The following is a 24,227-nucleotide window of genomic DNA, read 5'->3' as shown; positions in this document are numbered from 1 at the left end:
TCTCTCAAAGTGGTTCTAAAAAACAAACAAACCCAACAGCAAGTTACAATGCACGAAACAGAAAAAAACCTGCAATTAAGGTCATGTTTTGCTAAAAGCTTCTGAAATGAAAACATCTTCTGCTGTTTTGTAAAATTATGCATAGAGTTCAAACTGAAGAAATATGCAGGCATTCTGAATCGGAAAGATAGAGACTCTATATGAAAAGACTCAATTGATGTAAAAACTGTCAATGTGTCTACTGAGCCACGTTTAGCTTTCTGACCCGCATGCAGAGAAAACTCAGAGATCGGGCTTATTTTGAGAAGTTTATAAATTATAGAGGCAGGTAGGTTGGATATTTTCTTTGTAGGTGAAGGTTGCTGTGAGGGGAAAAGGTTTAGTTCAGCTTGGAGATGAGGTGCAGACTGAGAATGGAAATGTTTCTGACGATGATGGAGGTAGATGAAGATTCTAGAGGAGCTCGGGGAAGGTGAGAGTCAGGATTGAAGGAAGAATCATTCTGGGCTAGTTCAGTGGATAAGGATCATCCACTTAGCTCGGTGGATGCTGAGCTAAGTGACCTGCTTAATGGTTGTTGACCATCAGGCTCTGAATGTTGGTCAAAGAGCTCAGAAGTAGATGAGTTGATAGCATGTCTGCAGTGCAACCAGTAAACCTGCAGCTTCTGAAGAGAGGCGACACAAGCACACCTAGTGGAAACAATTTTCAAAACCATTTCAAGTTATTAAATGACGAAAGATGGAGAGGTGTTTGACTGAATCAAGTCAGCAACAGTAGCAGAAACCTGAAGGTTAGGACCCACAGTTTTAAATAAATGCTAAAACTGACTGATATGAGGTGCAGCAAAACCTACATGAATTATTCCGTAGTAGAGATTCAGAACCCTTGCAGTGGAATTTCAGTGTTTAAGTGAACAGAACATTACAATGTATTGATTTAGGTTGGCAGTGATTTCATTCACTGCCACTGCCAAACTATGCAACTCTAAAACATTTGCGAGAATCATACAAAACTTCTCTTTCTGGCCTCTCATTGAAATTCAACTGGAGAAATCAAACCCAATGGGAGAAATACCAGACAGAGCCCCGAAGGGACATGAGAATTGGTTATATTTTAAGAAAACCAGACTGGAAACAGTCATAAAAGCTTATTTATTTTTCTAAGAAAGAGTAATGTGTGCAGCTTCCAATACTGCAACTCAATGCATAAGGCTTCTAGCAATGTAATATGAATAATTTAGTAGGAATGTGAATTACCCTTCAAAATACTTGTCACTAAAATGTTTATCTTTAATTCAGGTTTTGTTGTTTTTTGGAATTACGTCCTAAAAGACGAGTCAGTGAAGCAATAATCTTTCAGTATTTAGTTATCAGGACACTGAACTACAAAACAGAGTAGAAAAGTGCAGAATTGTTTCTCTGTTTGAATTTTAAAGGTTAGAAGATTATGGGGCCTTTTCTCAGGCACATACAGATGAAGGTTTGCTCTGGGTTTCTTGGGCATGCAGCTTTCACAGCTTCTGATGAGTGGCAGCTGGAAAAATGATGCAGGCTGCACTGCCACTAAACTTTAACAGCTGTTGCTCTCACAATAACCTGCTTCACCTTCTGTTTGTGAGAAGTGTGAGAAGGAGTCGAGCAATTATAAATGGTTATAAAAGAAGAAGCCAAACATATTAATAGATATTTACAAGCACACCTGTCACCATTTATTTAGGGGAAAATACTAACAGAAATATCGCAAAACAGTCCTTAAACCTAATTTAATACTAGCCTTTCAAACTGATACATGAGCGATTGAATTGGTCACTGGCGTGCAAACACACGTGCAAGACGGACAAAGTGTGCACATCCATTCTGCTGAATTCCCTGCAGGAAAGCCATTAATGGATTTAAATGAGGACGAGCTGCCTCTGATACAACGGATCTGTGTGTGAAATGGAATTAAGTGGAGGAGGATGACAAGTGGAATATTTCACAGGCAATACTCATTGCTCATTGTGGCGTAGTAAATGATGTTTTTTTGTCTACTGCTGAATGTTTAACAAATCAAAGTGATGGCCCATATTTAACTTCTCACCGACGCGTGATCAGTCATTATCTATACGGCCGCTGATAAATGATCTTTTAATCTCCGCTGCCGTCCGAAACGGAGCCGTTACAGATAGTAACTTAGTACATTTACTCACGTACTCCATCATAATACTGCGGTGGCTGTGACTCGGGAGGTCACCTATTAATCACAGAGCCAGAGCCCTCAAGGAAACGACAACACCTCCTTCGTTCAAAGTGTCCTTGAGCAAGAGACTGAAGTCCAAGAAGCTCCCAGTGGGGAGGTCAGCGCACTGCATGCCGGCGCATGAATGTATGTGAAGAGTGGCTCTATGCAAGCTTTAATTTGTTCCACTTTTCTTAGGAAAAATGACATATTTAGTTACTGTTAAATACTCTAAAAATCAACCCTTAATGCAGAGAAAATGTATGAAACTTGTAAACTTTTTATTCTATGCAAAATGTTTGTTTTTTTTTTTCAAGACTTTGACACACAATTTTAGTGTTGCACAGTTCAAACAGTAACAATGGCGTCCAGAATGGACTCAACATCAGAATGGATTTTATTTTGTGCTTTTTAACAATTAATTAAGTCAAGTTGTACACAACTAAAAATTTCAGGGATGATTCAAATGGTTTTAGTTTTAGGTGGAAATTTTTGTTTATCTTCTTGAACCTGCTCACACATGCAATCTAGAGATCATTTAAAGCTTTTTCATTGGAAAACCATTGATTTGTCCAGCTTTGGAACTATAGGATTAGCAGTTTATTTGTTAGTTGGAGCTAAAGTGAAAGTATGTGGAGGTAGTATACTTCAGTTTCATAGTTTGCATAAGGGATCAGTGTAAATGGTAGAAAAACATGATTCTACCATGAACGTTTTGTTCAATGTTCTTAGGTTTGAGTATCTCATCATTACTCTTCCAAATATTCGTCTTGTCGTTGAGTCAAGCACATAAATCTTTTCTTTAGCCATCACAAAGGTTTTCTCCAGAAAATATTTGGATTTGCTTCTCCAAATTTTACTTTCGGCTTGAAGAAATCCTTTTTTCTTGTTGGACATCCTCTAAATCCAGACCATTGAAAGAAAAAGTGCTTCACAAGAGACACTGTTGTTTTCACATATTATAGGTAATAATGGACCAACATTTTAAATCAGCTGTAATAATTCTGATTGAACAGTGCTTAACCATTCAGTCAGAAATTTTATAGTCAAAGCATTTCCATTTCTTTCACTGATGAATAAAATTACCCTTTTTTTGGTTAAACCTTTTCCCTATAATTATTTTGACATCTAGCTCAGAGCAAACTGCAAAGAAAAAACTAATAGTTGAGCAAAAAAGATCTGATCAGAAACCAGTCTAATCAAAAGTAAAAGCTAAAACTAGAAATAGAGCTACAAAGACAAGTAATGCCAAGGCCTCCTGAGTTTTGCAAAGAAATAGGTCAAAGGAAAGCAAAAAAAAAAAAAAAAAAAAAAAACCCCAAAAAACAAACAAACCAAAAAACATAGGAGCTGTTAAAAATTTATTTCATAATGGTGTAAATGTACTGTATAGAAATCTACATTAACCAGCATCATCAGTAAATTGCTGGCTCCTCATCAAATCGACATGGCAATTAAATAATCACTAGATGAAATGTTTGTCTTCAAAACGATTTTAGCAACTTTCACCACTTTAAACCAAGCAGAGCTAATCCTAATCTGATAAATGTCACATCAAAAACGTACGAGTAGCTTGCAGTTCAGGACAAGATGGATGGATATTTTTCATAAATCTAGCTGCATGTTGATTCCCAGGGACCAGCTTGACCCAATTTAAAGATGCTGCAAATCCAACCCTGAAATTTTAAAAAACTGTCCACTGTTAGTAAAAGGTAGACTAGCTAAAAACATGTTAAGATAGAGAATATCTTTACCATGTACAGAGTCAGGCTATGACTCATTTTTCTCAACACCTGTCAAATGTAAATCCTCTGGCGGCTGCTTCTAAGCGCCAATTTACTGTTCAGGGATTACGGATCTGGGTTCATCTGTTGTTTGTTGCTCAGCAGCATCACACAGACGATTTTAAAGCAGAATTAAGTTCCAGTTGCAGCTCTGGTGATAATTAAAGGAAGGAGCCAAAACTAATGACAACAGATAAGCCAGAAACCTAAACAAGTTCCATTGACTGTGGTGACAAATCCCTTTTAATAAGAAGATCTGTTTCTATATTACAGGTGTGATTTATTCATCAGCCAGAGATTTGAATTAATACATTCTTACATCAAATAAAACAAGTAAGTAATTGAAGATTTTAAGCAAAGAACCTCAATTTCCGTTGTAGTTTTGTTCTTTTGCTTGGAGCGTCACAAAAAGGTCACCTCTGTGAATTTTTGGCTTGCCGTCTGATCATTTGGGTAAATCACGTGCGCATATCACCAGAGCTCCAAACAATCGATCTGACCTGCTGGCGCTCCTCATCTCCTCATCCCAGTGTCTCATGTTGGTCCCAGAGCAATTAGCCTGCTTGCATCCCAGTCAGTAGAAAGCACACACTTGGCTAATCCCACACTCTTCTCACTTCCCCCCTTTTCTTGTATTGATTCTTCTATCCCCCATTGGACATTTTGTTTCTTTTTTTCCCTTATCAGAGCTTGACTATCTGACACATTTAACTGGAGGTGTGACAGCTTTTACAGCTTTTACACTAATACCCTTTATTTGCCTGTAGAAGGCTGTTGTTGAGAACTCAGAAACGGATGTGCACGTCTCGTGCTGTCAGACCTTTGCTCGTGTGAGTGCATGTGAAGGACTGTGTGTTCCTCTGCATGAGAACATGCTGTATTGTAGCAGCGCCATTTCTTCAGGAGATTTATTTAAAAAAAGGGAAGAAAAAGGAGCCGTCACTGATTTACAACCTCAGTAGGTGATTGCTTTGTGTGAAAAATTCCTTGTTCAAAACTGTTTTCTGAGAGATGCTGAAAACAGCAAAATATAAATTATTACCTTTTTTTATGACTTATAAATTTCTAGACACTTGTTCACTTTTTAACAGGGCAGTTTTATGTAAAATCAACTTTTTAGAGTTTCAAATCATGATTTAATGTTATTCCCTCATTAAAAACATACCTGGAGTGTTGACATGATTCTTTCATGCATGTTTGAAAAATCCTTTAATCTCCATGGCAACCATTCAGCTGTGAAAAACACCTGGTCAGACTTAGCCTCGCCTTCAAGGACAAAGCTCCTCCTTGAAGCTGCAGTTTCCAAGCTTCTGCAAGCAACTCCTTAAGACTAGCCAGCAGCAATTAGCAAACACCTGGTGGAACAGCACATCTGCTTCTCAGAAGAAATGGTGGTAAAAATGTTGTTGAAGGTTAAAAGAGAAGCAATGTTGAGGTGACTCCCTGAAGGCAGAATCTCAGAAAGAGTAGGAGTTTTTAAAGAGACAGAGGGCCACTTTCAAGGCGTTAAATTACAAAGTCCGTTGCCGCACAACCCACTTTCCTACCTGACTACTCTCACATAAAAGCCACTAGAGCAAATAAAACTTACAAATAAATAAATAAATAAATAAATAAATAGATAATAGTCACATTTCTATTAAGGCATGTTTAATTTATACAGCAGTTTTAGAACAACTGAAAAAAATAGCATAATTGCTTGATTGTGCTATAAAATGACATTATGTACGTGGATAATAAATAATACTGCCCCTTTAACCAGGAATTAAACCAATCCAGGGTCAAAATTATAATCACCCCTGATGGTTAATGATGTACCCATTTTGAATAACAACTTCCAGTAGTTTGTTGTAGTTGTAGACACATTTCCTCATGAAAACTATCTGAGTGCAGGCTGGTCTGTGATGCTCCCTTAGGTCTTCTGAAAATATCTCCTACTCTGGAGAGGAGAGGAGGCGGAAGCTCATTCTCATCCCGTATGTGGCTGGAGTTTCAGAGCAACTAAGAAAGATAGTTTCTGAACATAATATTCCTTTTTTAAATCTGGAAACACTGTCAGACAAAAACTAGTTCACCCCAAGGACAAAACACTTGGTGGTGTAGTATGTGCAGTTCACCGTAGCGAGGAATGTTCTTATCTTTACAGTGGAGGAACAAAACAGCAGCTACAGTAGAGGATGGTGCTGCACATAATAGCAGAATAGCAGAATTCATCTACATCTCAACAAAACAAGGACAGTAATGCCCACATTTTTGTCTACAGAGAAGTCAGATTGGTTGAGAGATATTTTTTATTAGAAATATAAAAGAACAACCTTGAACAGAGGAGATGGCCTAACATCTTCAGTGCAACCTTCACTCAGTTTCACACATTGATATATGGAACCAAAACAGTGCACATGTTGACATTGTGTAGGACTCGACTGTCAGTGACAACACTTAAAGAAAATGTAATAGAAGGGAGGTCCAGAGTCAGATTTGACCTTGATGGACAAAAAGCAGCCTCCACTCTCATCATTTTCTCACGTCTAAACGGATGTCTTGTTTTTGTTTTTGTTTGATTTTTGTCTTTTTGGCTTGATGCATTCTCAGTGATAGCTCACAATTTTGTTTTATCCTCATACATGATGCACATTTAAATAAACTGTATGCTAAATAATGAGTATATCTGTTTTATTAAATATATTAATGAAAGTTGTCTCCACCAACTTTCATATATTAATGAAAGTTGTCTCCATCATCATTAAATAAATGTCTTCAGATCTTCATCTTTTGTCGCACTAAAGTGTAATCAGACCTTTGATCTAATCAATAAAACCATAACTTTGTAAGTAAAGCTGATCGATTGTGGATACAATTCTGTTCACCTTCATCAATTCTTTCCCAAATTAAGCAGAACTTGTTTCAGGGTCTTCTACTCTGATGTTGAGAATTTTATAGAAATAATTAATTCCCATAAACAAATGGACATTAAAAGGTCTGCGTGTTGGAGCCACAGACCTGTGTGCCGTGTTGTTGGTTTTTGTTCTCCCGCCTTCCTCCTCTCCAGGGTGTGATCGATGGGTGCAGCTTCCAGCTGGTGCTCATCAGCCCTCATCAAGGAGCAGTATTTAGAGGAGTGGATTTCCTGACACAAACGCCAGATGGTTGAATTACTACTTGTGGTAACTGCAGAGTTCCTCGTAGTTGTATGATGATGTTCTTCTGCTACTCTGACCTCTTATGTCTCTTCCTCTTTGGAGACTGTTCCTCTCTGAAGGATTGTTCTTGGTCCTCTGCCTTTCTCTTCCATGCTGATTCTTCGCGGCTCCCATTCACCCGCATGCCCTCCGATTCGATTTCCACCAGTAAAGGAAACAAACCTTTGCCACCAGCAATTACACAACTTCACAGCGGTTCTGGATCATCATCTTCACAACCAGTAAGGATACCCTAGTCTTCTTTCTCTGCAAAAAAACCCCAAAAAACAAACAAACAAAATGGCAGACCAGACAGCTGCAGCCAGACCTGAACTTGTTTCTCCTCTGCAGACAATCACCTCTGTTCAATGACCTTATCTCATTCCCTCTTGTCTGTAATTGGTGCCTGCATGGGCATCAAAATGTTCACTTATGATACTGTGCTGCTTTCATGAATACTGTTTAAATCTCATCCTCTGCTTATGGTGACTAAATGTCCTTCACAAAATGGCTGGTACTGGGAATTTGGTTATTTTCATGCCTAAACACCAACCAATCTATCAAATTTCAAACTTTTTTCAGAGAATTTGAAATACTTAGAAATGTACAACAACAGTCTTTAGTCTGTAAGAACCTAGAACATCTAAAGCACTGCTTGTATGCTTTGCTTAAGGTTGGTATTCATGGCTTTAACCAAAGACTGGACAAAAATGGTATCAGACTTCGACTGCTGGCCAAAAATGACATTAAAGCCTGTCTCATATTTGCAAAAAATCATCTTGATCTTAAAGACGTTTAGAGAAATATTTGCTGGACAAACATAGAATCTCTTAAGAAGATGCTCATCTGGGTTGTTGTAAAGCTAACTCGGCAACTTGAAGCGAAAAAGCGTCATGCTTGAGGTCAGACATGGTGGTAGTATTGTGATGGTTTGGATCTTTGTTTCTTAAGGAACTAGATGGCTTGACACAACTGAAGAAATTATGAATTAAAAATATTGTTTAGAAGAATAAAGACTGATTTGTGATCAAATGCAAACCAGAAAATCAAACTCTGAAAGGCTCAAACAAAATGCAAGTTTGAGTGGCCTAGTAAAAGTATCTACAAACCTGATTACTGAGATTTGGTGGGGGGTTTTGTCAGAGTGGGACAACCAGTCCAAATAGTTTTCCATAGTGAGGGTCAGGTTGGTTTGGATTGTTTTTTTTATTAATAAAGGTAGTCATTATTTTTATTCTCATTTCTGTATTTACTCAGATTAACCTTTGAGATCCTAAAATGACTATCAGAAATAAGAACAGAAGAACTCCACAAGGAGGCAAATACTTTTTATCATTAATGGAAGCAATCATGTTGAGGTTTTTAATTTTTCTAAAATCTATTTTCACTATCCAAAGCAGTTTTTTTTTCGTTTTTTTTTTCTTTTTAATTTTTTTAGGAACCTACTTGTTCTGTTCGGGATGAAATGTGTAAAACTATTCACTCACAATACGTCTTGATGAAATGGAAAGAGACAAAAATGGACTGCACTTAGTTTTTAAACTTAGCAGAAAACTAATCAGCGCTTCTTGTTTTACTTTCTTCAGCTTGCAGCCAAAAGGCTAATGACACGGTTGCCTTCCAGCAGCAGAGTAAACGCGGCTGAGGCTCCCTGTGAGCTGCTGCATGCAGTGACCTGGGACAGAGTCGTGCTGACTCTGTGAATCGGTACACACAGAGGCTGACTTGTCACAGTGCCAAGCATTCGATTTGTTTAGAGACACAATATGGCCATTTTGGCTGTGTGCTGAAAGAGACGCCAAGGGAGTCGGTGTTCGCCAGCCAACTTTCTCTTGTTGCTCTTCCTCTCTTATTTTTCAGAGTGAGACTGCTCTCTGCAGGGAGCATTTGAAGAAAGAGAGGGGGGAAAAGTGCTTTTATGGAGCTTTCAAAGAGTTGATTCAAAGAGATAATCAGACAAGCAGTGTAACTCAGCTTTTTGACACTTTAATTGGTCTCCTACTTGATTTATGACTTTCTACCTCATATTGTATTCATGTGGCAGCTTTTTGTAAAGTTTGTTTTGGACATATGATTTAAATCTTTGATGCAAAATGTCTGTCTAAAAAGGTTTTTTGAATACATAAAATTCATGAATGCTTTTTTTTTTTTTTTTTTTTTTTACATAACTGCATTAATCAGACTGATGAAAGGTTAACTGTTAAGCTACTGCTCTTGAAATTTGCTTTGCTGTGCAAAGTAATAAAATTTATTAGAAGAATCAAATATTCATATTAATACTGAACAAAGAATTGTGCTTTTTTTTCCCCACATTCTGGATGCTGCTTGTGGATTTAGCATCAGGCTCTTAGTTTATTTGGGCATTTATTCTGCAGTTCCTCTCGGATGATGTTTGGTTTCTTCTGAGACTTTCAATTCTTGTAATTCCTCTCTCAGCTAAGCAACCCTGCAGTATATACACTGTTTATACTGGGTCTCCCTCTCCATCCTTATTGTATTCATCCAAGAGTATTGTTTTGAGACTTCCTGTTATGACCTGTTCCTAGTTTTTATGGATTTCGATCTCTGCTTTCCCTCTGGTGTTTTCCCCTGGCCTTCCTGCCAAACTTTCTGAAAGTTGGTGTTTTTGTTTGGGGCTGAAAAACAAAACTGTGTCCAGGAATAAAAAAAGTTTGCTGTTCCATCACACCTTATTTGCAGGACATTTCTCCCACAGAAATAGCAGAAAATCAATCAGTGTAAATTATATCAACATCCTTAAAGTACATGAACTCAAAACTTGGTCTGAGCCCCATGAAGTATTGGCATGGTACCTATGAGCTGTACAAAATGTATTAAATACATTTTTTGCACAAAATCCTTCTGAGATAATCATATTAGTCTACTCAGTTCTGTCTCTTTTAAAGTCCTTTCTTAGGGCCTCTTGTCACTTTAAATCCAAATAACCTGCTGCTGGCCTTGCTACCTAACTCACCATTTACACTGATAGGTGAAAATGGTGGCAAATGGATGCATAGTTATGCAATCAAACATCTTTGAAAAACAGAAGTGAAGCCTCCTAAATTATCAACAAAAATGCAGAGTGGTTTCTGAGTGGTAAGTCAGCAAAACGGTTCTTTTCCAGCAGCCATTGTGCAGTGTATGCAGCGGTTAAACCAGCTGGTGTTGCTAGCTAATGGGCTGGGCTTCACTGGGGTTGCTAGGTGAGTAGCAGTCCCTGCTGATTTAACAAGTTATATTTGGAAGGTTTTAGAAACAATATATTTTCCAGACACCAAAAAACAGCTAAACGTGGCTGGGCGAACTTCTAAGCGCCTGGGTTGGAAGCAGTAGAAACTCAAACGGAAGAACAAAGATGTGCAAAATTAGAATATTGCATAACACCTCCCCTTTAAGAAAGTTTACACTGATTTAACTGCAGATTTCAGCTTATCTGCATTGTTGCGTCTATTTCTCATTTTCCTCTTGACGGTGCCACTTAGATTCTCAATCTAAGTGGTAAGTGAGGTGAGTTTGCTGGCAAATCAAGCATTAAACTAACTTTTGGGGCCATGGGAAGCTGCCAAGTCCTGTAGGAAAATGAAATCAGTATTTCCCCATTGCTTGAAATATAGGTTAAAACTTGAGGACATGCATTAAAAAATGACAGGACTCTACAAATTAACCTTTTCTTTTGTTAACTGAAAATCTCCCTTTTTATTAAACTTCTCACTACAGCTTAGTATGGATAAATGCCCATAAGTTAGATGCAGTTGGAAGCACCTACAGGCAGTTTTTTTGTGTGTGTTGTGAGCTTAAGCTTATACACTCACTGCTTTATTGATGCACATGAAAGCATGGGGTTAAAGATGGAAGCAGAAATTAGGCATTAAAATCAATTGCCAATTTGCTATCAGGTAGATTAGCAGATGTAAACTTGTTGCGGGCTATTAGCAGCTGCAAACCAATTTATTCAGTACTTTCTTTTCTGAACAGAGCTCAATTTTCAGCAAAACAAAGGTATGACTAATGAGGCACCCCAAAGCAGAAAAGCGTAGGAAATGTTTGGGGGTGGGAGGGAATAATTAATTGCTAAATTAATTAAACTGTAGAACCAGAATGTTTTCTGTTTGGTGTTATTTACATAATTTGATTAGTTAAAAACCATTTGTCCAAATTAAAAAAAGACTAGAAATTAAAAATCAAACCATGATGTACCTTTTTTTTTTTCTTTTTTTTTTTTTTTTCCTTGTCCCAAACCTTTGCGATGTGTGCAGAATGCAGATAAGCATTGCCTTGTTAGACAATAAGAATGGAGCTCTGTGGAAAAGCTGTCTTCTTAAAGGCACCAGATGTTTCTCTAAGCTATCAAGGTAGTATTTTCCCTTAATATAGTAATAAAAGACGAGGGAATTACCTTTGCCAACGGTGAAGGTGCAATCAAAGAGAGTAGATCTTGCTTTTTGGATTTGGATGTCTGTTTAATGTTCTAAATTACTCTAAAATGCCACACGCCTTGTAATATCTTTCTAAGTGATCAAATTCAGGCATTTCAATTACTTTAATGGACATAGATGTCCAATTTAAACTATAGAGGCATTCAAACTGCTTCTACAACGCTGGGTCAGTGAATGATGAGGCACATAGTGAGCAAAGGTCTCCAGACTTATTCTTGCCTTCAGATAATCTCAAACAACCTGGTCACACAATGGAGAACATCAGTCAAACTCGCAAGACAAAAAGTCCAACTTCTATAAAACTTTCCAAAACCGTTTTTGTCCAAAGCTTCTCTGTTAAACCAGTGGATGAGTCTTTATTTTTCGGTTGTCTAGAGAATGATACTTCACAGTGTGCACTGACGGTAAAGAGCTTTGGTTTGGGTTTAAGTTTGACACCCCTTTACTTGACAGTTTGGACAATTTTGTGGGGGCAGTTTGGCAACAATACATCCTTCTAGGCATAGATGAGCAAAGTTGGTCCATCTAAGAACCTGACTGGCCTGCACAGACCTCTAATTTCAAGTTCACAAAGCAAACTATCTCATCCAACATCAGTGTCTGACCTCACTAATGATTTTGCTCATTGGATTTACATACATGTTACCTTTTGGAAAACCTGTACAGAGGAGTTAGCTATAAGAAGTCAGTAAAGTTCACATGTCTCGATACTTTTTGTTGTAGTTGGTTGATTATTTTGTACACATTTTTCATCAGGGACATCGGCTTTATTTTTTCTTGTTGGAATTGAACCAAACAGGTCAACTGGGAGCTAAGAAATTGAAAAATCAGTAAGAGCAGAAAAGTCTTGGTAGATCACATAAAAGAAACCATAAATTTCCCACTGAGTAGAAGTTGAAGAGTAAATCTTTCTTTTACCACGAGTGTGTTCTGCCAGAATAATTGGCCCGGAGAAAGAAAAACTGTGTGTCAAGAGTGACCTAATTAGTTAGAGCAGAGACTTTTAACATTGCATACTGTCTCTTAAGCAAATTGCAGGCGAATGGATCGGAGAACTACACCTCTTGTGTGTGTCGATGGAGGAAAAAACATGCAGCTTCTTCATTTGTTCTGTGGTTTAAAAACACGGTGCCTGAAAGGCAGGATTAAGACTGATCATGAAAATATTAATGATCTTCCTGAGATTAATTGCAATTCAGGGAAATGGGATACAGCTGATCGATAATAATTAGAAGTCAGCTACTTAAGTAAATCATTCATTAGTAAAACCAGTGTCAAAAACCTGCTTCCATTCTGTTCTTGATTGCATTTCACACAGCTCATTATATTCTGCTCTAATTTCTTTGTTTGCTCTAATCTCTTTCTTATCTATAATGGTATCATTGGGATGTCATACTCGTCTCCCTGTTGTTTTGGCAGTGAGGTAGAAACTTTTTCCCAGTAATGGGCTCGCTATTGAACATTAACAAGTAATTGAACAGTAATGAACTGTTCTGTGACCTGTGGTGTGTGAGTAATTGATTCTGAAAGCAGCATTTGCGGGCACAATGTGTGTCTACAGGGTAGGCAGGCGTGCACTGTGTAAAAGGCAGCTGTCGCGACAAGGAGCTGCTGTTGCACTTTTGGCCTACAGATGGCGATGCTGCACTGTTTGGACGAGTGAAAGCGCCATGAATCCAGTGTGATACAGCTTTAGATGATGATCTCTCCTTAAATAAAAAGGCAACTCTGAGCAAAACCCACCAGTGTCCACCTCATATGGATTAAGATTTGTTTTGTTGTGTTTGGGGATTAATATGCTATCTTGGTGTGTGTATCCACAGCTGTCTCCAACTTCACACTGCCTCTCAATTTTTTATCCCTGCTCTCATTCCTCATATATCTAACTGTCGCAGGGTGTAATGCTGGGATTTCATTTCTCTCCACATATCTCTTATTTAAACTAACCCGCCCCTGAGCAGTGATCGTCATCTGCTTCAGTTTAACAAACCCCACGGCAGGCTGGACTAGGTCTGTGATTTACTGTGAGCCCAAACAACAAGCAAAGAAAAATATATATATATAAGTAGGATAAGTTGGAGCTGAAGAAATATCTGGACTTTCCTAACCCTTAATAAAATTTTATCGTCCAATAAAGCCCCAGACAATAAGATATTCATAAAAATCTAACATTTTGTTGTCCGATTTAGTTACTCTGAAGCTCTCTGACAAAACTACATGGATTTTGTCCACGTCTTCAGCAGAAGCAAAGACTTTGCTGCAGCTATAAAGGGTTTTGCATGCACATATAAATAAGTGTAATTTTAACTATGTCCACCCCATATTGTGACTTTCATCTAATTAAAAATTGACTGAAAAACAAGCAAACGTATTAGTGAACACAATTTGTTAAAAGAAAAAGTTGCAAAATCCTGATCTGAGTGTGCAGACTCTTAAATTAATAATTTGTGAGGTACATTCAGATATAATTTAAGCAGATTCTCCTTTAAGAAGCACGAAACGCCTCAGAATACTGGTTCACTCAAATCTGTGAAAGTTGTGTGACTAGATTACGTGAATGTTTCTATTTCTTGGCTGCTCCGCATTAGCCCCTCGTTTTTCTGTTGCCTTTAGCTTTGTGCTCTGATTCCAAATCTTTTTTTTTGGTGAGGCCATATTTTGTTTATTTTTATATATTTCTGCACTCACTGCAAAGCAAAAATTCTTCATCTTCATGTTTGTTTGTTTTTTATGCAGGTGTTTGGTTAAAAGTGATTGTTTTTTGGATTTTAGCCACCTTCACCAAAACACAGTTAAATCTGACCGCACAGATTTCTGCTTCTACCACCACATTTTATTTTGTAGTGTTTAAAACATTCTTTTGGTAAAATTCTGCTTTTGTTCCAAATTTACTCCTCTGAATTTTGGCCCAAAGGCTCGTGTTTGTTTTTTCATCAGAACGTAACATGTTCTCCCAAAAGTTTTGGAAGAGTTTAGGAAGGTCTGGATGTTTAATTTAGCAAAAAATGCTTTTGTGCTGCTACCCTGCTCATTAGTGATACAGGAGATCCAAGAGCTTGTCACATGTAGAACATCATCACTGCTTCCTGCAGGGTTGTGATCAGCTTCCCTGACCATTTTTCCTTTTTTAACAGTTTTCTGTGAAGTAAGTCCAGTTGTCCCATTTTACGTCTTCTCTGTTACCTTTGTACTGAGATTCTTTTGTAACTTCTCTGCAAACCAAGATGCTTCCTTGTGCTTGCAAATGAGCAGCTGGCAACTGTGCTCATTGTGGGTTAATCAGATTCACATAAACTGTCAAGAGGTGTAAACTCATGAAGATTTATCAGGGTAAATAGTGGTAAATTTTAAAATGAAAGATACTTCAACAAAGTTTAAGTTTAAAGGTGTTTTGTGGTTGAATTGTAGAGGATCTTACTTTTAAAAATAAAGATGGAAGATTATTTTACTGTGCCAGCATGCATAAAACCTCTGACCTATCAGATTTACATAGGAAAATGTCCCCTAATGCTAATTGATGTTGCAGTTCTACTGTGGTGCAAATCATCATGGTATCACATGATGTTACCATGTTGTTTATCTGAACAACATCTTAGACCAGGCTTTTAGTTTATTTATCCTGATTGTCATTGTAAACTGAGTTTTGTACGCAAAACGCTCCAAAATAAAATTTTACCCATTCTTGTTAGCTCAGCCTAATGAAGTCTGCTTCGGTCAGGTTTATTATGATAAAATTTATTCATTTATTTCTAAAACAGTGATCCAAATTTTAATTAAAAATTGTCAGTGCAATTTCAAATAATTCAAAAGGACGTGAAAACAAGGACATGTCTGCCTGCACAAGTACATTACAACAGTCCTTTTCACTAAACCAATTTTTTGTCATCCCTTCTGATTATTCAGTGCAAAGTGGGGTTGCATTAACCTCGCAGTCACCCCAAGGCTCATCTCTTTCATTGGCCCCACAGTGCAGCGGCTGTGGAGCGCTTTTGCCTTGGGCACAGATGGTGAGCATCATGAGACTCTGGGGACCGTCCAGGTTTGTGGCCAGGTTCTGCTTTCTGTGAGAACAGGTAAGCCGATGGCAGAGTGATGGGGGACGACAAGAGAAAAGATATAATTGCCACAATCATTTCCTTATGGCTGCATCATTGAATTTAGGTGTTTGTTATTGTCCTGCCTCCTGCTGAAAACAAGCAATTATTTAAAAAAGTCAAAGAAGAGCTAATCGGCTGGAGAGATGGTGATTTGAGCTGGCGCGCTCTGCCATGTTTCATTCCGCAATTTGCATTGTAGACAGAGACGTGAAAAGGGGCTGAAATGGATTTGATTGTGAAATGATGAAATAGCTCACCACACATGTCGACTGCTTGGGTTATTGTGGCCGTCAGCTTGCCTTCATTTCCTGCCTCTTTGGAAACACTGGGATATATTTAAGTTCATAGTAGCTGCAGTTTCAGCAAAGGCTACATAGAGCTATTTTTCTGAATCCAATGCCTCTTCCAAGCCAAGATGCATAATGAAAATGCAAGAAAAATAATGATGCATAACTAACTTTGTGTATTTGAATAGAACATTGAAAATATGAGCTTAGTATTCGCTTGACTATATGTAATAACACAGTATAAAGCCAAGAGAATATCTTTTGGTTTAACTCAGATGATTTGACACATGGAATTGATAAAACCAGATAATTAATTAACTCCATTTTATAAATGTTATTGTACATGACTCTTGTTCAAATAAACCAAAGTTTGACATCAGAAACCTCGGTGCCAAGCATACAAAAAATGTAAATTAGGCCATTATGTAATCATGTAAAAGAAACAAGGTTTAACATTTCTAAATGAGCCCTAAAACAACAAAATACAAAAGAATCCAAATGACGGGGTCTTTGTGTAATATGGAGGGATTAATTCTACCTAGTTTGTTGTGCAGTGTAGGAAAGCTCGTCCAATGCTGTGCAGGTGCTGTTTGCCTCCCGACACAAGACTATGTTGACGGTCGACTGGAAACTGATGAAATCAAAAGTGTCTCAAAAGTGCATCTGAAATAGTCAGGAGAGCTTTTCCTTTCATCACAGCACAGTTAAATTATTTAGTTATGTAACCTACTTCAACTATAATCGGAATACATTAGACAGGTATTTTTGTGGAGTAAACAGAAGCGGATAGTTAGCTTTGCACTACACCCAAAGGCTTATCTGGTCTCACATCAACATATGAAAAATCAATCCTTCTCAACAACACAAAATGTTCTTGTTACACCATGAAGACTGCGAGGCTGTGAGGTTTTTTTGTTTTTTTTGTTTTTTTAGGTGTGCTGTAAATTTAATTGAGCCATCGGCTGCAGAGCTTCCAAAAACCATTTCACATTTTGTCACATTACACCCAATGCTTATTGCTTTTATTGTAATTTTGTAACACCAAGACAATCATGCATAATTGGGATGTGGTTTCTTTCTTTTATTACTACAAATACAATTATGACAATTTGTTTTTGTCCAAGTTCCTGCAGAGGAATTCCTACAGCATGTTGCTGCCAACGCCATGTTTTACCACAAGAATAGTAAGTTCAGGGTAATATACAGGTTTTCTCCTCAAATTGTATTTTACTTACTATTTATTTGAAAACAATACTTTTCATATATTTTTTTTTCAGTAATTTTTTTTTTTTCCTGTTTCAATTGAGTAATTTTATCTGTTTTTAAAAGGAGTTTAAAGTTTTAAAAAGTACCTTTAAAAAATATTTGGAGTTTAGCTGCACATACAAAAAAAAAGTTGGCTTCCATTTAAATAATTAAAACATACTCAGATTTGTAAATTTAGCTTAAGTTATGCTCACTAAAATTGCACAAGTTAATTGAATGAAATTTTAAAAAATGGAGACGAGTTTGCATTAATTTTTTTAAGTAAGAGCAATTTATGTTGCTGGTGTCCTTTAAACCCAGCTGTTATCAACTTCTATTTGTCTGCTGTTCTCCTTGATCTTCATGATATTATTTGTTCACTAATGGTCTCTAACAAACCACCGAAACTTTCACAGAAAAGCTGAGATTAAATTAGACACAGGATATCTCGCTTTGGTGACACTGGATTTTATTTCAGGGTATCCGAGTAAAGGTGGGTGAAGATGAATGCAGTTTTACTTGCATTCAGTTATCTGGTTTTGCTTCCATTAATTCCCCACTTTGTTTTGGTCTATCAGATAAAATACATTGAGGTTTGTGGGTTTAGCATGACAAAATGGGGAAACACTTACTATGAATACTTTTGACATTCACTTACGCTTCCTCTTATCTTTTTTTACAGTATTTATTGGTTCTTTCTATAACAATTTCTAAAATCATAAATGCCCATTTCAAAGTGTTTTTTTTGTTTGTTTGTTTAAAACAATTAGATCAATCATGTTGCAGATTTTGATACAAACCAGACTAACTAGGCATAACCAAATCATTGGGCTTTCAGTGCAAAACGGCAACAACAAAATAAGATCATTTGCTTCTCCCTTCAATTCAAGTATCTTTGCTGCATCTTCACCCTGTTTTTATTAAACACTGTTTAAAGTAATCCTCTGAATTTAGAGGCCTCTTTTGTGCGCTTCCCTCAGTTTTTTTTTTCCCTCAGTGAAGGTTAAAAGACTTGATTTGACACCAGATTGCGATTTAATTATTCCACACACGACATGTCAAGTGCTACTTTAATACTTCTGAGGCAGTTAGAAAATCCAGTGAAGGTGTCGTGATGAAAGCATGGGAATGCTGACAGTATAATCGAGCGGCTTATAGCACAGATTTGATTACGGTGTTTGTCGCCCTTCTGTATATGCAAGTCTCCCACAGAAATCTACAGCGATGCTGTTTACTCTATATAGTGCACAACTTCACCCAGGTGATCTCCTCAAAATGACTACAAAGTGCTGCCACGTCAAAAAGCAGCCAGAAAACGCATCTTTCGATGAGTTTATGTTGGATGGGAACAATTTTTAAAAGCGGCAAGATTTTATCTCCCATCTGTGCACAAACAGGGTGTCGAGTTTCTGTTATATCCATGTTTAAAACATCTTCATCTGCTACCTGTCCAGCTTTTAATTAAATTTCAATCCTCTGGAATCCAGAAGATGAATTATAGATTCCTTATTTGTTGATGCATCATAAAATCAGAATTTTTATTTTTTTTTTCAGCTGCTTAGTTTGCGCTGCAACAACAACAAATAAAGCTGCCTGGATGTGACAGCCAGACAGAGACTCAAGATGAGCTTGTGGAGAATATTTTGCTCACAGAGGTGATTAAAACACACGTTTGAGTCAGGAGAATTACTGCTTTTGGCTCTAAGTGTTGCAGTTAAGCCTGAAAAAGATCTGCCTCAGTTTCTCCCACTTCTCTTTAATTATGAATCTGTGTTTCTCGCACTTTTCTGTGATATTCAGTAATATTTTTCTTATCAGCGGACAAAACTTTAGTTTCATCTGTTCTTCTATTGTTGACTTTTAAGAGTAAACTCCTCACATTGACTTTTAAGTGCCACACATGGAAGATGGGGGTTGAAGCAGACTATGGAGGCTGCAGTGAAAACTTGTAAAGCGCTTTGGATAAATAATCATACTTTTATGCACCCACGATGCCGGAAAAGCACCATCTGGGACAGGCCTTGAATTTGCATTACAATATAAATGGGAAGTTGCTGGAGCTGAAAGGGTGATGTGAAGTTTTTGCCAACCCTCTCACTCTGACAGGTTGCATCTTTCTCCTCTTACCAAACAACCCTTTGTTAGTTCATTTTTCTGTAGTTCATTGTCTTGCACACCATTCCCCCTTTTCTTTCTTTTTTTTTTTTTTAAAGATGCAAGCTCATCTGATTTCAAATCCCACATTTCTACAGTCAAATGGAGCTGTGCATGCATCACTGTGTCTATTAGATGCGAGCTTCAGTAGACCCTCAGTGCTCTATGTTCACTGAGTGGTAGGCGCATAAAAGACAGAGATGTGCAAAGAGGTGGTGGCAGGAGATGCGCTCATGAAATACTCCAGGAACACAATAAAACTTTTCCAGTTTGTGCAATGGCGACAATAGATGGCATTTCAAAAAGCACCTATTGAAGAAATAACCTTGAGCTTCTGATCTTACTAAAAGTCTGTCAAATCATGGAAATTTATTTTTTACAACTCAGCTTCTATGTTGTAATACTTTTTTGTATTTTTTTTTCTTCATCTACAAAAAAATCTGCATGATTTAATCTCACTATTGTGTTCATTTTAATCCAATATTTTTTCAGCTGCAAGTTTGGAAGTGATTGCATGACTGAGCAATGTTGGCTGCAGAGAAGTGTGAATAAGCATCCTTTACAAGAGAATGATCTGGTTGTAGTTTACGCTGAGCCTGCTGAAATTGTCTCTAAGTGGTATATTGTGTTCAGTGGTGCAACCAGGAGATTATGTTTACAGGATGAAGTCGACGATTCCGACATGTTAGGAATATTCAGTATTTTACCACAAAAGAAGAGCAACAGTCAAAAACTGGGACACATGATTTTTACACCAGGAGCGTCTTCCATTTTACTATTTACCCGAAACTTAAAGACATAGTTCAAAAAGATTATGAGTTAATATCTTTACTGCAGTAGATAACTGGGTTTTAAACAGGATGGTCATCAGTGATGCATCATCGTCTTTCTGAGTTTCTTCAGGAAATCACCACTAGCTTCTGTGTTAGGAACTCATACATCCATCCGTCTGTCTCTTTACCCAGAAATCATGGACATCATGTGTCATAAAAAGGTTCCTAGAGCCTTTAAAAACACAAAACTGACCCACAGCACCATGGACTCTTCACCAGACCTAACGGTGAGCATGAGGGACATTTCAACATAATTCAAACCTTATTTAACCATCTGGACTGTTTGTTACTGAAAAGATCAGTAACATTACAAATATATAGAAAACTTTTCCAATTCTCTGGAACAAAAAGGAAAACCAACGCACACAATTTGACTTTGAATTTGAGGATCAACTTCAACAATTCTGAAGGTGCACAGGAGAGGATTAAAGATCTGGTGAGGTGAAAACTCAACTTTATTAACAAAGCAACATGTTTCAGCTTGTAGCTTTCATCAAGATAATTATAAATCACCATAATTATACTTGCAAAAGCTAAAAGCTGAAACATGTTGATCTGCTAATAAAGTTGATTCTTAGTACTTCACACTAAAAGATATCCAAAATATTTTTTAACAGAATAAGATATTTTTACGTTCCAACTAAACGGAGCACAGCTTGAAGTAAGCTTGAGTTTTATTTGTCTGGAATTAGTAAAAACTAAATACTTTGTATGTCGAGTATAATGGAACAGAATAGTTTAGAGCTGGGAGCTCAGGTACAAAGGTGACGCTGGTGACTTTTTCCTACCTATTCATTTTGCATGTCTGCAGCTGTGCAGACCTTTCAATCCAGCATCCCATTGTGGTTTTTTTTTTTCTTTTTTTTTTTTTTTTTTTTCTGTGAATCCTGAAATGTTCTTCTGCTTAAAAAAAAAGAAAAGACTGTCAGGATAATAACAGCCTTTGTTGGATCTGGCTTGTAAATATCACATATTATTAGATGCCATTTTAGGCTGCAGTTAAGTTGAAATAAGTTCTGATAAGCCTCACATGAAGAGATAAAACTCATTTAAACAAACCTCGTGCCACATGCATGCAGAAACTGAAAAGGAAAAGAATATATCGTCTGTGTTGGAGAATCTGAGAAATGAAGGTACAAAAACAATTTCAGTTTCCTAAACAAGAAAAGAAAAGACCTTGCTTTGGCCCCTATACCGCTGCTGTTTCGTTCTTACCATGGATCCACTTTAGGCACTTTTTTTCTTTAAACTGTAGACTAACTTTAATCAGAAGATTAAAACAACTCTGACTCATGATTGCTTAGTTGTAGGTGATAAAAGGATGACTCTTGTCAAAAAGAAAAGATTCACACGCAGCAGCGCTGAAACATTTGTGTGTTGTTGATTTGTGTGAAGAGAGACCTGAGCCTCAATCAAACAAGCTCTGAAATCAAAGCACAGAAAGAATTATCATGGAGAATAATTGTGTGATAAAAACGCACTTCACGTCAATTTAATCCCAGCCGACAACTTGCAAGGGTAAATTTCATTCATCACAGTGAACAACACCAAAGTTTTCTGTTTCCAAAAACTTTTTGTTTTGTTCTGGACCACAAATCTTTACTGCAGTTTGGATGTAGTGACAGCTCAGCTGAGCTATTCTCAGAGTCGTATTAATTGTTAGCCCGCTCTTTGATTTGCCTCATTTAAAGGTCTTTGGTTAATTTAATGGATCGTAGAGAGAGATGTTCAAAGGACTGCTGGGCATGAAAATTACTGAGACTAATCTGACTTCATTAATCTAAAAATATTTCACACAAAAACTTTGCTTTATTTTGAGTCAGATTTGCACCAGGATGACATTTGAGCAGCCTGAAGTTTAAAGAAACTTAAATGAGTGTCATCACAGCACGGCATCAAACAAAACACCGTACAGACTGACTTCACCCAGCTTTCCGCCGTATTCTCAGTAACTCAACTACTTTACAGTGCAGTATTTTTTTTTTTTTTCAATCCCAGTGCAGCATTTAGGAAACACAAAGCACACAGAATGGGAATGCTACTAAAAATACTGGATCATCCATTTATGCTTAGTTTTTCTAAACACTTTCCACCTTAAAATGAACTTTGCTTTTACATGGCATATTAAAATTATAAAACCCCAATGCAACAAGTCAAATGTAAAATGTATATGTATATTTTTTGTGCTACAATCACCAACTAGCTGTCAATAATAAACATGCTAGTTGAATATTAGCTCTTTATTGAGCCCTCAATAATGGCTTAAATTATGACATGATAAAGGAAATTAAAGTTTTATTAAAGCAGTGAACTGTCATTTTAATTCAACTGTCAACTTGAATTAATTTATATAAAGAAATTATTAAATGTAAAATATTACTATATATATATATATATATATATATATATATATATATATATTACATTTGTCAGCACAAAAGGTTTTCATGTGCAAATTTTAAATGACAAAAACTTGAACAACCATCTCCATGTATTAGGTTTTTCATCTTTATTACAATTTCAGTCAGTAACAATTTTGAATTCTTCAGTTCTGATTTATTTTTTTCCAATGTTAGCTATATTTTATTAAGTATCATAAACCTGCATAGCTGTGAGATGCCAGTGTTTTTGATCAAAGTTTAATATTCTTACCCTTATTAGCTTACTGTTAATGTTTAAATGGTAAATGGACTGAATTTCAATAAAGCATTTTCAGTTTATCCTGGCCACTTAAAAGCACAAATCCACACGGATACGCAGACACATGTGTAGAAAGCTGGAGTTGAACTTACAACCTTCTGATTATAAGAAAATACCACAGAGTTGGTGCTTTGATTTTGAGTTTTAGGTTTCTTATTTTTATAAATATTTATTATATATTTTATATGTGCATTTTCATTTTATCTTTCCTATTTCCTGATTAAATAACTGTTCTCTCTGCTCTAAAATACATTTTTCCTTTTACTCATTTTGATCAATTTAGTGTGTTTCTATCTCTCTGTACATTGTTTACTTTGTGTGGTAGTTTTCTTTATAACTATAACTCTGCCAATAAATTTTTTTTTTATTAAAATCATAACATTAACAGTCATCCTCATAAAGCACCAACAGCTCATAAAACCGTCACTCGTAGAAGAATATTGTGAATGAGAAAGTAGCAATGTCAAAGTTCATGGAGTTGAAACAAAGTGTGGTGGGGCAGAAACATTACAATATAATTATTTATATATATATATATATATATATATATATATATATATATATACACACAACCAGATGAGTTTCTTTCATGTCCAAACTCTCACACAATGATTGGTTTTCAATAATTGAATAATCTCTCTTCTTTGAAGTACTTTTCTCTGTGATGATGCAGGCCAAAGAGCATATTGGAAGTTGAGAGGAAAGCAGCTGTGGAATAAATAGTCAAAGAAAAAAAGGTTGTGCTCAGAGCTATGTCCCTTTAGAAGAAGTAAAGTGGATTTGCTGAGATCTACAGTGCAAGAGTGTTCTCAGTGGTTTAACTGCACAGCGACTGTGTGTGTGGTGTGTGTGAAATTGTGGCGGGCTCACAGTCATAAATCAATGTCGTGTTTTATTTAAAGACATGGCCAGCTCTCGGTGACGGCCTCCCCCTGCCCAACTCTTTGAATCCCTGAGTAAAGACGGCTCACATGAACTCAACAGCAGCCCTACCTTTTTGTTATCAGCTGAATCATCGGAGGAGACATTACAATATCCTTTCTTTCTTTTTTATTTTTTTATTTTGCTACCTTATTCTTTTAGCCTTTCATTTTCACTGCACCCCACCCCCCACCCCCTCTGTGTCACCACATTCTAAGACGTACATTAAACTCAGCTTTTTATGATGAATTCATAAAACTACAACAATGATGGCACACACACAGCGAGCGCTTTATGGAAACTCATTACATAGTATCTTTCTTTGCCTGTCCGTCTCCCACTCTCGCTCGCTCAGACGCGCACACGTCTCT

General features: G+C 36.9%; 1 long non-coding RNA gene across 1 annotated transcript in view; it reads left to right on the top strand.

Annotated features, from left to right (window-relative positions):
- The first annotated feature begins 7,141 nt into the window (after positions 1-7,141).
- Positions 7,142-24,227, top strand: part of LOC122833401 — a 29,602-nt gene continuing 12,516 nt past the window's right edge. Inside the window, exons 1-2 of the long non-coding RNA XR_006370983.1 lie at positions 7,142-7,425; positions 20,368-20,462. This is a non-coding gene — a long non-coding RNA (uncharacterized LOC122833401). The remainder of the gene's footprint in view (positions 7,426-20,367; positions 20,463-24,227) is intronic.

This window comes from Gambusia affinis, linkage group LG01, assembly GCF_019740435.1.
Source record: "Gambusia affinis linkage group LG01, SWU_Gaff_1.0, whole genome shotgun sequence".
Lineage (NCBI taxonomy): Eukaryota > Metazoa > Chordata > Actinopteri > Cyprinodontiformes > Poeciliidae > Gambusia > Gambusia affinis.
Note: the sequence above shows the minus strand (reverse complement) of the source record. Positions and strands in the feature narration are given on the sequence as shown.